The sequence below is a fragment of the Mesoplodon mirus genome, assembly GCF_964341445.2.
Source record: "Mesoplodon mirus genome assembly, chromosome: 2".
Classification (NCBI taxonomy): domain Eukaryota; kingdom Metazoa; phylum Chordata; class Mammalia; order Artiodactyla; family Ziphiidae; genus Mesoplodon; species Mesoplodon mirus.
In genome coordinates, this window is record NC_138977.1 from 173,230,393 (window position 1) to 173,244,955 (window position 14,563).

Genomic DNA, 14,563 nt, shown 5'->3' on the forward strand with positions numbered 1-14,563 from the left:
ATCTTTGGGGAGCCTCCTGCTTTCTACTGCCACAAAATTCCAGTCACTAGAGTTATTGGAAGCTCAGATACATGAGAGGGAGAGAACAGAAAACCACAAGACAGAATGAGAAAAAAATAGTTAGCGTAGATATAGCTCAACAGACCATAGGCAAAGTGGAATAAGTGAACATTGTAGGGAAATAAAGGCAATTTGGGGGAATTTAACAATGTTTGCCATTCAATCATTACAATCCAATTAAAAAAAAACCCAATTACTGATTTAAGGATCAATTGGTTTGTGGAAAGAAAAACACCCCAGACAAAATATTTGCCTTTTGCCTTACCCATTATGCCATAAAATAAAGTTTTTATTTTAAGCGGAAGCCTCCAGGCTTCTAAATAACAGAAGCAGAAATAAAACAAAAGCTGCAAGCTGGAAAAAGTGATCCAGAAAAGGATGTGGCAACACATGCTGGTATTTTGTCCTAACAAAAGTAATATCCAAATGCACTAAAATGGAAGGAGCCAGACCTCTGCCTTAATATTCCCTATTGCTTCTCTCACTTTTATAGTTTCTGAATGCCTCTCTAAAGAATATAAGGCCAACCCCATGACAAAACTCTATAAAGAACTTCTCAAACTGTATTGCTGGACTGACATTTAATTGTAGCAAATGTAGCAAATATTGCTTGGAATATAGAAATGAATGATCCCAAGAATTCAGTGTTTTTTTGATTATACTGTTGTGAATTAAAGAAATCACTGATGTGATTATATATATGCTTCTCTCTCTCCAGTTCCTGACACAGAGCTCCTAAAATCCTTGTAGTTTCCTATTCTAATGGGGTGACTCTTGGTGGGCTCCTGGGTGGGGTCTGGTCATGAGAAAGACCAAGCCATGATTAAAAGTTTGGAATTTTTGCACACACACAGCCCCCAACCCCCGGAGAGGGGAGAGGGCCTGGAAGTGGAGATAATAATCGATCATGCCGGTGTGATGAAGCCTCCATAAAAATCCCTACAGTATGGTGTTTGGAGAGCTTCCAGGTTGGTGAACATGTCCAAGCTGGGATGGTGACACACCCAATTCCATGGGGACAAAAGGTCTTGCAATTGGAACCCTTCTGGACCTCACTCTATATATCTCTTCATCTGGCTGTTCATCTCTATCCTTGATCATAGCCTTTATTATAGAGTACAATGATAAACATAAGTATTGTCTCTCTGAGTCTGTGAGCTGTTCTAACAAACTATAGAACCCAAGAAGACAGGTGTGGGAACACCAATTTATAGCTGGTTGGTCAGAAGTACAGGTGACTACCTGGGATTTTTGACTGACCTCTGAATTGTGGACCGCCTGTGGGACTGAGCATGTAACTCGTGGGCTCTGACGCCAACTCTAGGTAGACTGTGTTAGGACTGGGTCAAATTGCCGCTTACCCAGCTGGCATCAGATAATTGGTGGGTGTGGGAAAACCCTCACATCTGATATCAGAAGTCTTGTGAGTGTGAGAGTAAAGGAAAACAGTGAGTTTTTCCTAGACAAATGAGATATTTATTTTCACAGTGTTTGTTGGACCACACTGGGACTTGATTGGAATAACAAATGCAAAAGGCCACAAGTCCAGCAAAAGAGGGGGCACCTAAGGCTTCACTCTAATTGGAACGAGTTAGCAGAGGACATTTTTCCATACGCCCATGTGACTTCTGTTCTGGCTCAATTCCTTGGCCAGATGTGTGTAAACTAGAGCAGATACTTGTAAAAGTGGGAGAATCCACTTCAGAGAGGTTGTGCTAATGAGAGACGACATTCATTTACCTGTGTGAGTTGTGGAAAAATATGGCTCCTCTATGCCTCATAATTGTAAATTTTAACACTTTCTTTAAGTCCAGAGATGAGCCCCTCCTGCCAGCCCTCCTCCTACTGCCAAGTTAACTGGACTGAGGGAATTAGCTTCCTTTAGCTGTTATATCTAAAAGAATCCCTGCCCAACCCAGTTTATGGCTGTCTTTATAGCCCTCTGAATGGCAAACTGCTACCTTTCTTTTTTAACATTTTATTTTGAAATAGTTGTAGATCCATAGGCAGTTGCACAGAAATGTACAAGGAGGTCTTGTGTGCCCTTCACCAAGCATCCCGCAATGTTAATGTCTTACGTAAGACATTATAGTACAATATTAAAACTAGGAAGTTGATATTGTACAATTCCATTGTCACCAGTTAAACATATCTCATTGTGTGTATGTGTGCATGTGACTCTATGCAGTAACCACCACCATAATTAGCTACTTTACCATCACCATAAGGGTCCCATCTATCTGCTGTCCCTTTATAGCCAGCCCTGATCCCTAATCCCAGGCAGCCCCTAATCGGTTCTTCATTTTATAATTATGTTATTTCACAGAAGTGAACTAAGAGTGGAATCATATGCTATTCAAACTTCTACCTTGAATACATAACAATGTCTTACCCATGACGGTTTTTGATGGAGTGTCAGCTGCGGGCCTAGCACTTTTCTTATTGCTTCCCATATATTGTCTCATTTAACGCTCACAACAGGGTTAAACTAAGAATGCTCACTAGTTTACAGATGGGAAAACTTGTTCAGAGAGGTAAGTGCATCCAAGCTTACACAGCTAGCAAACATTGTACCGTACTCACATGGGGGCCATGGGTTGACACCCAAGCCCACATACCTCTGCTACTGACTGTTTTAGAAAAGAGAGATTACCTGTAGTTTGAAAATACTAAATATTCCAATTTCCTTCCCAGTAAAAATCATCAAAGGGAAAGCTAATCAACATCTTCTTTATTGTCAAAATACATGTAAGATAGAGGGAAAATTATTGTTTGGGCATGGGTTGAAAATGGATGAAAATAATGGCCTAAGAGCTACACAAATTTCAGACCTTTGGATACCACCTTTAACATTTTTGCTGTAGCTTTGTAATACCTGCATTACTACTTACTTTACATGGACTTATCTTTTTTTTTAAGTTAAAATTGTATTTATAAAGAAAAAGTTATATCATGGTGCTGTATGGAAAACTAGCATCGTGTATTGTAAGTAAAATGTAACCAGAAAAATATATAATGAAAACATGGAAACTTTATTAAGTTTTAGCTCCCTCCATTTTTGGATTTCCTCCCTCAGTTTCTAGCCCCTCTTCTCCCTCAAGTTCCTTTCTCTCTCCCACTACACCAGATGGATAGAGGTTTTCTGTTTGAATTCTCTTAGGAGTATCCTCAGGGTAAACATCTTGAAAAATGAATGGCACTCTGGTTCACTTCCCTTCTTTCATGTTTTGACTCTTTCCCAGTTGCTACCCATTCTTGCATCATCTTCAATGCCTTTAAAAAGTTGTCTTTGGTGTTAAGAGTTTGCGATTGAAATTTGCAAAAGGATAATTCCGACGCAAGCTACTCTGCCATGATCAGAAGCTAGAACTTCTCTTTTATCATAGTTAGAAATAGATTTCTGTGTTTTTGTTTGTTTGCTGGTTTGTGTGCATAATGTCTATCTCTTCCATGAAACTCTAAGCACAGGAAATGAATGTTATAAAAAGAGGTCCTCAGGAAAAATTCTCATTTGTCACAAGCTCCTTCTTACTGACCTTAACTGTTTTGCCTATTTTAATGGCCTCACCTTGATTTCAGGAGTAATATTAATAAATTGCTCATTCTTTATCCATTTTGATTATTATAAATGAAGGTTATAATGCAAGAAATCTTTAATCAGAATGCAACAACAGGGACTTCCCTGGTGGTCCAGTGGTAAAGAATCCACCTTCCAATGCAGGGGACGTGGGTTCTATCCCACGTCAGGGAACTAAGATCCCACATACCACAGAGCAACGAAGCCCGCGCACCACAACTACTGAGCTTGCGTGCCTCAAACTAGAGCCCATGCGCCCTGGAACCCGCGCACCACAACTACAGAGCCTGCGTGCCCTAGAGCTCGTGCGCCAAAACTAGAACGGGAAAACCCACATGCCATGATTAGAGAGAAGCCTGAGCACTGCAACGAAAAATCTTGCATGCCTCAACAAAGATCCCACATGCTGCAACTAAGACCCGACGCAGCCAAAAATAAATAAATAAATAAATAAATAAATCTTAAAAAAAGAATGCAACAATATAAAACACCCATGAAATAAGGTTAGAATAATAATCTTTTATAATCATTTAAAATGAGCAAAGTATATTTTAGCTCTAAATGTTATGAACAGAAACATGAGTTGAGGGCTGGTGTTGTCCAAGGAAAGGGGATCCCAAATAAAAGGACTGTGGGTCCAGTATGGTGTTGCCTTCTGGAAGACAAGGAGAAGGGCTTCCTGGTCAGAGGCTGAGATGCCCCACACCGTTAGTACTTCACAATGACCGGGTGGATCTTTGCACAATCTACTCTAAGATCCAGAAATTTGACAGACAACTTTTCAGGTGGAGTTCTCTGAAGAACAGCCTTACTGTCTGCTCCCTGAGCCTAAATCCTAAATCCACTTCAGCCAGTGGTTTCAGAGGGTTCCTTTCTCCCTTGGTGACCTCACAGGCAACAGAGCAGAAGTAGTATTGGCTATATTCTTTCCCCCTTCCTAACCATCTCCTTTCTCTACTCTGAATCTATAAGGAATTGAGGGGTGGGAAGGGGTGGCAATAATACATTTAGGAAAACTACAGGTAACTCTCTACTTACTCTTTGATTCTTCCCTGAGTAACTCAGAATAAAAATGGGATGCTTTTAAAACAAAGTTGGGGTGCTTTAATTAGTAGATTGGAAAATGATTCAAACCCTGACAGTATGTTCAGGGACTGACTTGTTGAGTTGGTTCACTTGTTTCCTCATAGGGTTTAGCATGGTGGTTGACTCATTGTAAATGCTGACTATTATTCATTTGGTAAATGAATCAATGAATTTAGGGAAAAAATATACTAAATGAGCTTTGGTATATTATCTTAGCTTGCGTGGTTAAGGCAACCCCTGTTCTCAGAAAAGTTATAAATCGATGGGGAAGTCAGACAGCTAATAAAATACCATGAGTGTCATGATAAGAGGTACACAAGATACAAGGGAACATGGGACGGGGGACCTAGCTTGTTTTGGGGAATGTGTCCTTAAAAAAGTAACTTTCAGCTGGCCAATCGAAGAGGAGTAAGAGTTAGCACAGATAAAGTGAGAAAAATTTCCCAGCAGAGAAGGCACCATTTGCCAAGAATCAGTGTGGAGAAAGAGCACGAAGCATGGTAGACTTGGAAAGCTAAAAAAGGCTAAAAGAGCTTATGTGAGGAACACTGGTGTGAATGTGCAGGGAAGGGAGGTGGGAACCAGGTCATGCAGGCTTTGTATAGATCAACAAGTTTGAACTTCGGGCAGAGGACGATCTCCGAACAATATGTATTTTAGAAAGATGACTCAGGCTGCAGTAGAATCTGTTGGTTGGGAGTCCATTTGGAGGTTTCCAGACTTAAGAGGATTTCCACTGACTTTGCATAGAGAAGAGGCCACAGGGATGAAGGGAAATTGACATATGTAAGACATATCAATGAGTTAGAGTCAACAGTGTTTGGACGTGGGCTGCATGTGGCAGGAAGGAGAGGAGGACAAGAGAAAGGCTCAGGATGGTATCTAGGCCATGCAGTGGTCTTGGATTGAGGATCTGAGAGAGAGGTCTGTGCAGGTTCTTCTAGACCATCCATCCCATGCCACACAGAAGACTGTGCTTGCTCTCCAATGTAGCTCATCTAAAACAATTTGATGATCACCGAAATTGTTCTCTTTCAATCTGATTTTCCGTTTTATTTGGCTCAATTTCACTCTTTGATGCTTCCTTTCCTGATTGTGGGTCTCCAATGCATTGCTTTATTCACTGTGGGAAGAAAATGCTTCTGAAGTTCCAAACCAATCCCTGAAGCAAGATGAACAATTAAAGACACTCTCAAATGCACAAACCGTCATGGGATTTAGGTGGATTAGCTACAGTTTAGTCCTGAGGCATATGACACACCTGTGCATTGCCACAAAGAGTTTAGAAATAAAACCCATTCGTGACCTGCAGCAAGGCCTTCGAAACTGAATGTTCTCTTTCTGGTATTTAACACCTGGGCCAAAGCTGAGAGCACACACCTCCTTGAATTTTGCATCCTGGGCCCCTCACTTGCTTCATCCTAATTCCAGTTTTGTTTAACATGTCTCCAAATAGTTCATAGGAATGTAAGTGGAGTTTAGATTGTTTTGATGGAGAGGTGTTTATAGAAGGATGATCTGAGTGGCTAAATCCGTGTTGGTGGAATAACAGTTCTGGTGAATTTAAATCATGTCGATGAGGTAGACAGAACCCCTGGCAGCTGCGCCCGAGAAGCGCTGCTATTAGAATCTGATACCACAGCTGTGGGCGTGAGCTGGAAGGCTCCCAAAAGGCTTTCTATGGGCTCTGCCTCTACTGAGTGCTTTTTGTTCTTAGTGCTTCTAAACTCAACGGTTGAGCTTTGAGTGGTATTGAGTGGTTCTTGTGATTACTTGTATGCCATTGTTAGTACTGGCCTGTCAGCACCTTGAAGGCAGAGCATTTTCTGTTTGTTCTGAAAATTACTCAATAATAAATCCTTAACTATATAGCAGTATGGCTTTTTGAAATGTTGAGTGATGCACTGCTGTTGTTTTATGTTGCTTTCATGCTAAATCTTACGGTGTGTATGGCCTTCAATCAATAAATGCAAATGATGTAATGTAATCCCACTTGAGTCTGCCATTAATTATCTCACAGATATCTTCATTGCAGGTCTGGTGATATGGGCCAACAGTCAAAACAGCTAGAAAAAAATATCCACTAAAGTTTCTTTATTTGGAGGGGATTTATGATCTGTAGAGACACATGAATCATGTATATATACACACTTCCACTTTCATGTACCTAGGTCTATACTCACTCATACATATTTACATAAAACCACATGTGTGGATAAATAGACATAAACATGTAAATATATATTATACATATGGACACATATGCATATATATGTATCTATGTATATATAGATACATGTACACACACCTCAAATATATATGTGTACAGTATACGAATCTTTTGGTTGCAAGTATCAGGAAACTCGACCCAAATAGACCTAAACCATAAAAGGAATTTATTTGTTCTCAAAGTTTTGGTTTCTTCCATCTTTCCTCCAGATCCGAAAGCTAGTCCTCTTCATATTTATGAAATGGCTGCCAAAACCTTCCACATTAGCAGGAAGAGCATGACTTTTTAGACAGTTTCTATGAAAGAGTGAGAAGCTTCTTTCTCAGAAACCCTAACATACATTTTCTCATGTCTCATTGGGTTTCAAGCCCAGCTGTGATCTAATCCCAGTAACTAATGAGATGAGGTGTGAAAATGGCCTTAAATTAATCCCTGGAGCTTGTGGGTTATTGGGTAGGGTGCAGTGTCAGCATGTCCAGAAGCACAGAGTCTGCATAGGGGAGAGGGAGATACCCAAAGGAAAATCAGATTCGGTTACTAAGAGAATCCTGAGAGTTGACTGTATTCTAGATGGCCCAGATTAAGAAATGCCTCAGCTGCTGGCTTCCACACATACATCACAGTTGTCAGAATCTTCACAGTCGAAGATTTCTTTTATAACTGATTTACTTTCTGGACTTCATGTTTTGACAGATTCTATCTGCTAAGAAACTGAGAGCATTGTTATAACTAACTCATTTTTGCATTTTCATGCATGAGAAGCTGGTATTATTACCAAAATGAGTTTACATAATTCAGCCTAAAGCAATAAAATGGATGTTTTAGATAGCCTGGGAGACCTGATAGGAAGTAAATATACAATTGCAATTATAAATACTGAAATATTAAAAATAGCTTGATGAGTCTCAGGAGTCCAGGGCCTTGTTTGGGGTCACTTTTGTAAAATATACATCCTTAGGTCGGAATTTGAGCAGATCTTTCTTGGCAAAGGCGAAAATCAAGATGAATAATTCACTGCACACACAACTGAGGGTAGAATTGCCCTTTGGTGTGCCTCACCCCACCTGGCCCTCCTTCACTTCCTGTTTCACTTCCTTTTTCCTCTAGTGACAGGATATCACCAAGAGGCTCCCCTGCTGGAAAAGAGTATTTTGAAGTCACCAAACTTTTTCCTCTGGCTTTTTGGTTTAAAACATAGGCATTATTTGGTAGTCAGAGAGCGTATTTATCAGCCAGCCCCGATCTCAGTGGTTTAGCAAAGTAAACATTTATTTCTCATTCACACCACAGTGCAAAGTGGGCTGCTTTTGGGGTAGGTATTGGGGTCTGCTCTACGCGTTGATATAGGGAACCAGGCCTCTTCTATCTAAGGAGTTCCTAGGACATCAGAGTTCTCCAGTGGCACCTTTAAATCCGATCTGTGGATGAAGGGCAATGATGACATATGGACAAAACACAGATGATTGTGTGGGCAGATTTCAGTGATCTAGCTTGGAAACGGTACATATTCTTTCTGCCCACACTCCACTAACTGCAAGGGAGGTGACACATGTGGTCTAATTGTGTGCCCAGATGGAAAAGGAACTAGGATTTGGCTAACCCATGGCAATCTTTGCTGCAGATAGAAAAATGCTTATTTAGAACCTTACTTTTCTCCTGATACAGGTACACAGGAACATTGTGAATGCCAGGAGTTTTGAATCTTGGCATTTCAAATTGGGAGGGTCAAAGTCTTGACTGATGGAGCTGAATCCCTATTGAATAACAGCTTGTATTGCAGTTAAGAAAGAGTTTCTGCGAGATATATTTTTACCCCAGAGGGCACTGCATTTATAGTCTCTGAGCACTCCAGGACTTCTAGAGAGTGCACACCAGTAGCCAAACCCATAATGCAAGTAACATATTCATTTCCCTCCAGCTTGGAATGTGGACAGAGTTTGGTGGCTGTCCTGAATAGCAGGATTTGGTGTGCTGTTCTGAGGCAGTACCCTGGGAAGGTGGCAGGATCTCAAAGGGATTACTGTGTGGTTTTGAAAGGGAGTTGAACCTAAGGGCTTAGATTTACACCCTTAAAGTATTCCCATGCCTCAAAAGCAGAGAGTCAGTGGACTGGAAGGGACAATGGCAGGCGTGGAGACTGGATAGTGGACATGTTGGCATTAACCAGTAGGGACCAAAATTGGGAGGTGAGAGAATGGGGCCACTAGGCATTACAAAAAATTTGCTCTTCACAAGACCTTAATTATCTTGTATGGCCCTAAAATGGAGTGGAGAGGACTCAATGACAAATTAAATTACCAGCCAGATTTGCTAGATGAGCCCATGAAATCAGACATCTTTTTGTATAAAGAAAACAAAGAAATAAAAATTTTTTTTTTCATACTCAAGATGGGGGCTGTGAATTCATAGGTCTTACAATCAGAAGGGCTTTAATGCAGGAGTGTTAGTGGAATGAGCTCTCTGTAAGGTGAGAATACAGAGAGATTGTGGGCAGCAATGGAAGCTACTAGAGAGAGTGTTGGGAGAACTAAGGTTCCCTTGGGCCCCTCAAGACCCTTTTGGGGGCCCACACTTATACTAAGACAAGATTTGCCTTTTTCACTCTCATCTTTCTTTCCTCTATGAGTATACAGTAGAGTTCTCCAGAGGCAACGAATCAAATGAGAAGTAGATATAAACATCCAGCTGTCTTCTCTTAAGCCAGGCATAAAAGAGATTTGCAAAAATGCAAAACACTCTTCTCACTAAATATTCTTTGTTTATGATTATATGATTACTTTTCATAAAATATTTATGCTCACATGCTTTTTATTGTTGTTTTAAATGAAGTCATAAGTAAATATTCTTAAAATTTCAGTTTTAACTTCAAATAGAGTAAATAGAGATAAATACAACCTACTTTTAAAAAAGCTCTTTAGAGGTTTCAATTCTTTTTAAGAATGTAAAGAGGTCCTGACACCAAAATGCTTGAGAATGCTAGACTGGAGAATTCTATCAGAGCTGAGAAAAATTAAATTCCTCCATTTGTGGTCTAATAATTTCAGAGAATGTGGCGCACTGAGAGAGTAGAGTTTTTCTTTCTAGAGAAAAATCATTAGAAGAGCAGTCACAATTAGCTAGAGGTTATGGTGTAGATGGCCATTGGTGGGATAACTAAATTTTAATAACACTTCATCCAGCTATTTGTAAACCTAAAAAATTACAATACTGCCATCTAGTGCTCCATAATGAAAATATTTTAATATTTATTTATTTTTCATTCAACTTATGATTGCTTCAGAACTGAAAGACTATAAGGACTTTAATTTAATACCATGCCCTGTATATTTTTTAACATCTTTATTGGAGTATAGTAGCATTACAATGGTGTGTTAGTTTCTGCTTTACAACAAAGTGAATCAGTTATACATATACATATGTCCCCATATCCCTTCCCTCTTGCATCTCCCTCTCTCCCACCCTCCCTATCCCACCCTTCTAGGTGGTCACAAAGCACCGAGCTGATCTCCCTGTGCTCTGCGGCTGCTTGCCACTAGCTCTCTATTTTACATTTGGTAGTGTATATATGTCCATGCCACTCTCTCACTTTGTCGCAGCTTACTCTTCCCCCTCCCTGTGTCCTCTAGTCCATTCTCTAGTAGGTCTGCGTCTTTATTCCCGTCTTGCCCCTAGGTTCTCCATGACCATTTTTTTTTTTTTTAGATTCCATATATATGTGTTAGCATACAGTATTTGTTTTTCTCTTTCTGACTTACTTCACTCTGTGTGACAGTCTCTAGGTCCATCCACCTCACTACAAACAACTCACTTTCGTTCCTTTTTATGGCTGAGTAATATTCCATTGTATATATGTGCCACATCTTTATCCATTCATCTGTCGAGGGACACTTAGGTTGCTTCCATGTCCTGGCTATTGTAAATAGAGCTGCAATGAACATTTTGGTACATGACTCCTTTTGAATTATGGTTTTTGCAGGGTATATGTCCAGTAGTGGGATTGCTGGGTCGTATGGTAGTTCTATTTTTAGTTTTTTAAGGAGCGTCCATACTGTTCTCCATAGTGGCTGTTTTTATTCTCACCAACAGTGCAAGAGTGTTCCCTTTACTCCAAACCCTCTCCAGCATTTGTTGTTTCTAGATGTTTTGATGATGGCCATTCTGACAGTGTGAGATGATATTTCATTGTAGTTTTGATTTGCATTTCTCTAATAATTAATGATTTTGAGCATTCTTTCATGTGTGTGTTGGCAATCTGTATATCTTCCTTGGAGAAATTTCTATTTAGGTCTTCTGCCCATTTTTGGAATGGGTTGTTTGTTTTGTTAATATTGAGCTGCATGAGCTGCTTGTAAATTTTGGAGATTAATCCTTTGTCAGTTGCTTCATGTGCAAATATTTTTTCCCATTCTGAGGGTTGTCTTTTCATCTTGTTTATGGTTTCCTTTGCCGTGCAAAAGCTTTTAAGTTTCATTAGGTCTCATTTGTTTATTTTTCTTTTTATTTCCATTTCTCTAAGAGGTGGGTCAAAAGGATCTTGCTGTGACTTATGTCATAGAGTATTCTGCCTATGTTTTCCTCTAAGAGTTTGATGGTGTCTGGCCTTACATTTAGGTCTTTAATCCATTTTGAGTTTATATTTGTGTATGGTGTTAGGGAGTGTTCTAATTTCATTCTTTTACATGTAGCTGTCCAGTTTTCCCAGCACCACTTATTGAAGAGGCTGTCTTTTCTCCACTGTATATTCTTGCTTCCTTTATCAAAAATAAGGTGACCATATGTGCGTGGGTTTACTTCTGGGCTTTCTATCCTTTTTTATTGATCTACATTTCTGTTTTGTGCCAGTACCATACTGTCTTGATTACTGTAGCTTTGTAGTATAGTCTGAAGTCAGGGAGCCTGATTCCTCCAGCTCCATTTTTCTTTCTCAAGATTGCTTTGGCTATTCGGGATTTTTTGTGTTTCCATACAGATTGTGAAATTTTTTGTTCTAGTTCTGTGAAAAATGCCAGTGGTAGTTTGATAGGGATTGCATTGAATATGTAGATTGCTTTGGGTTTAAGAGTCACTTTCACAATGTTGATTCTTCCAATCCAAGAACATGGTATATCTCTCCATCTATTTGTATCATCTTTAGTTTCTTTAATCAGTGTCATAATTTTCTGCACACAAGTCTTTTGTCTACTTAGGTAGGTTTATTCCTAGATATTTTATTCTTTTTGTTGCAATGGTAAATGGGAGTGTTTTCTTAACTTCACTTTCAGATTTTTCATCATTAGTGTATAGGAATACAAGAGATTTTTGTGCATTAATTTTGTATCCTGCTACTTTACCAAATTCATTGATTAGCTTTAGTAGGTTTCTGGTAGCATCTTTAGGAGTCTTGTGTGTAGTATCATGTCATTTGCAAACAGTGACAGCTTTACTCCTTTTTTTCCAATTTGGATTCCTGTTATTTCTTTTACTTCTCTGATTGCTCTGGCAAAGCTTCCAAAACTATGTTGAATAATAGTGGTTGTCTTATTCTTGATCTTAGAGGAAATGGTTTCAGTGTTTCACCATTGAGGATGATATTGGCTGTGGGTTTGTCATATATGGGCTTTACTATGTTGAGGTAAGTTCCCTCTATGCCTACTTTCTGGAGGATTTTTTTTTTTTTATCATAAATGGGTGTTGAATTTTGTTGAAAGTTTTTTTCTGCATCTATTGAGATGATCATATGGTTTTTCTCCTTCAATTTGTTAATATGGTGTATCACGTTGATTGATTTGCGTATATTAAAGAATCCTTGCATTCCTGGGATAAACCCCACTTGATCATTTTAATATGCTGTTGGATTCTGTTTGCTAGTATTTTGTTGAGGATTTTTGCATCTATGTTCATCAGTGATATTGGCCTGTAGTTTTCTTTCTTTGTGACATCCTTGTCTGGTTTTGGTATCAGAGTGATGGTGGACTTGTAGAATGTGTTTGGGAGTTTTCCTCCCTCTGTTATATTTTGGAAGAGTTTGAGAAGGATAGGTGTTAGTTCTTCTCTAGATGTTTGATAGAATTCGCCTCTGAAGCCATCTGGTCCTGGGATTTTGTTTGTTGGAAGATTTTTAATCACAGTTTTAATTTCAGTGCTTGTGATTGGTCTGTTCATATTTTCTGTTTCTTCCTGGTTCAGTCTCAGAAGGTTGTGCATTTCTAAGAATTTGTCCATTTCTTCCAGGTTGTCCATTTTATTGACATACTGTTGCTTGTAGTAATCTCTCATGATCCTTTCTATTTCTGGAGTGTCAGTTGTTACTTCTCCTTTTTCATTTCTATTTCTATTGATTTGAGTCTTCTCCTTTTTTTTCCTGATAAGTGGCTAATGGTTTATCAATTTTGTTTATTTTCTCAAAGAACCAGCTTTTAGTTTTATTGATCTTTGCTATCATTTCCTTCATTTCTTTTCCATTTATTTCTGATCAGATCTTCATGATTTCTTTTCTTCTGCTAACTTTGGGGTTTTTTGGTTCTTCTTTCTTTAATTGCTTTAGGTGTAAGGTTAGGTTGTTTATTTGATATGTTTCTTGTTTCTTAAGGTAGGATTGTATTGCTATATACTTCCTTTTTAGAACTGCTTTTTCTGCATCCCATAGGTTTTGGGTCATCGTGTTTTCATTGTCATTTGTTTCTAGGTGTTTTTTGATTTCCTCTTTGATTTCTTCAGTGATCTGTTGGTTATTAAGCAGTGTGTTGTTTAGCCTCCATGTGTTTGTATTTCTTACAGATTTTTGCCTGTAATTGATATCTAGTCTCATAGCGTTGTGGTCGGAAAAGATACTTCATTTGATTTCAATTTTCTTAAATTTACCAAGGCTTGATTTGCGACCCATGATATGATCTATCCTGGAGAATGTTGCATGAGCACTTGAGAAGAATGTGTATTCTGTTGTTTTTGGATGGAATGTCCTATAAATATCAATTAAGTCCATCTTTTTTAATGTATCATTTAAAGCTTGTGTTTCCTTATTTATTTTCAGTTTGGATGATCTGTCCATTGGTGAAATTGGGGTGTTAAAGTCCCCTACTATGATTGTGTTACTGTCGATTTCCCTTTTTATGGCTGTTAGCATTTGCCTTATGTATTGAGGTGCTCCTATGTTGGGTGCATAAATATTTACAATTGTTATATCTTCTTCCTGGATTGATCCCTTGATCATTATGTAGTGTCCTTCTCTGTCTCCTGTAATAGTCTTTGTTTTAAAGTCTATTTTCTCTGATATGAGAATTGCTACTACAGCTTTCTTTTGATTTCCATTTGCATTGACTATCTTTTTCCATCCCTCACTTTCAGCCTGTATGTGTCCCTAGGTCTGAAGTCGGTCTCTTGTAGACAGCATATATATGGGTCTTGTTTTTGTATCCATTCAGCCAATGTATGTCTTTTGGTTTGAGCATTTAATCCATTTACATTTAAGGTAATTATTGATATGTATATTCCTTTTCCCCTTTTCTTAATTGTTTTGGGTTTGTCATTGGAGGTCTTTTCCTTCTCTTGTGTTTCCTACCTAGAGAAGTTCCTTTAGCATTTGTTGTAAAGCTGGTTTGGTGGTGCTGAATTCTCTTAGCTTTTACTTGTCT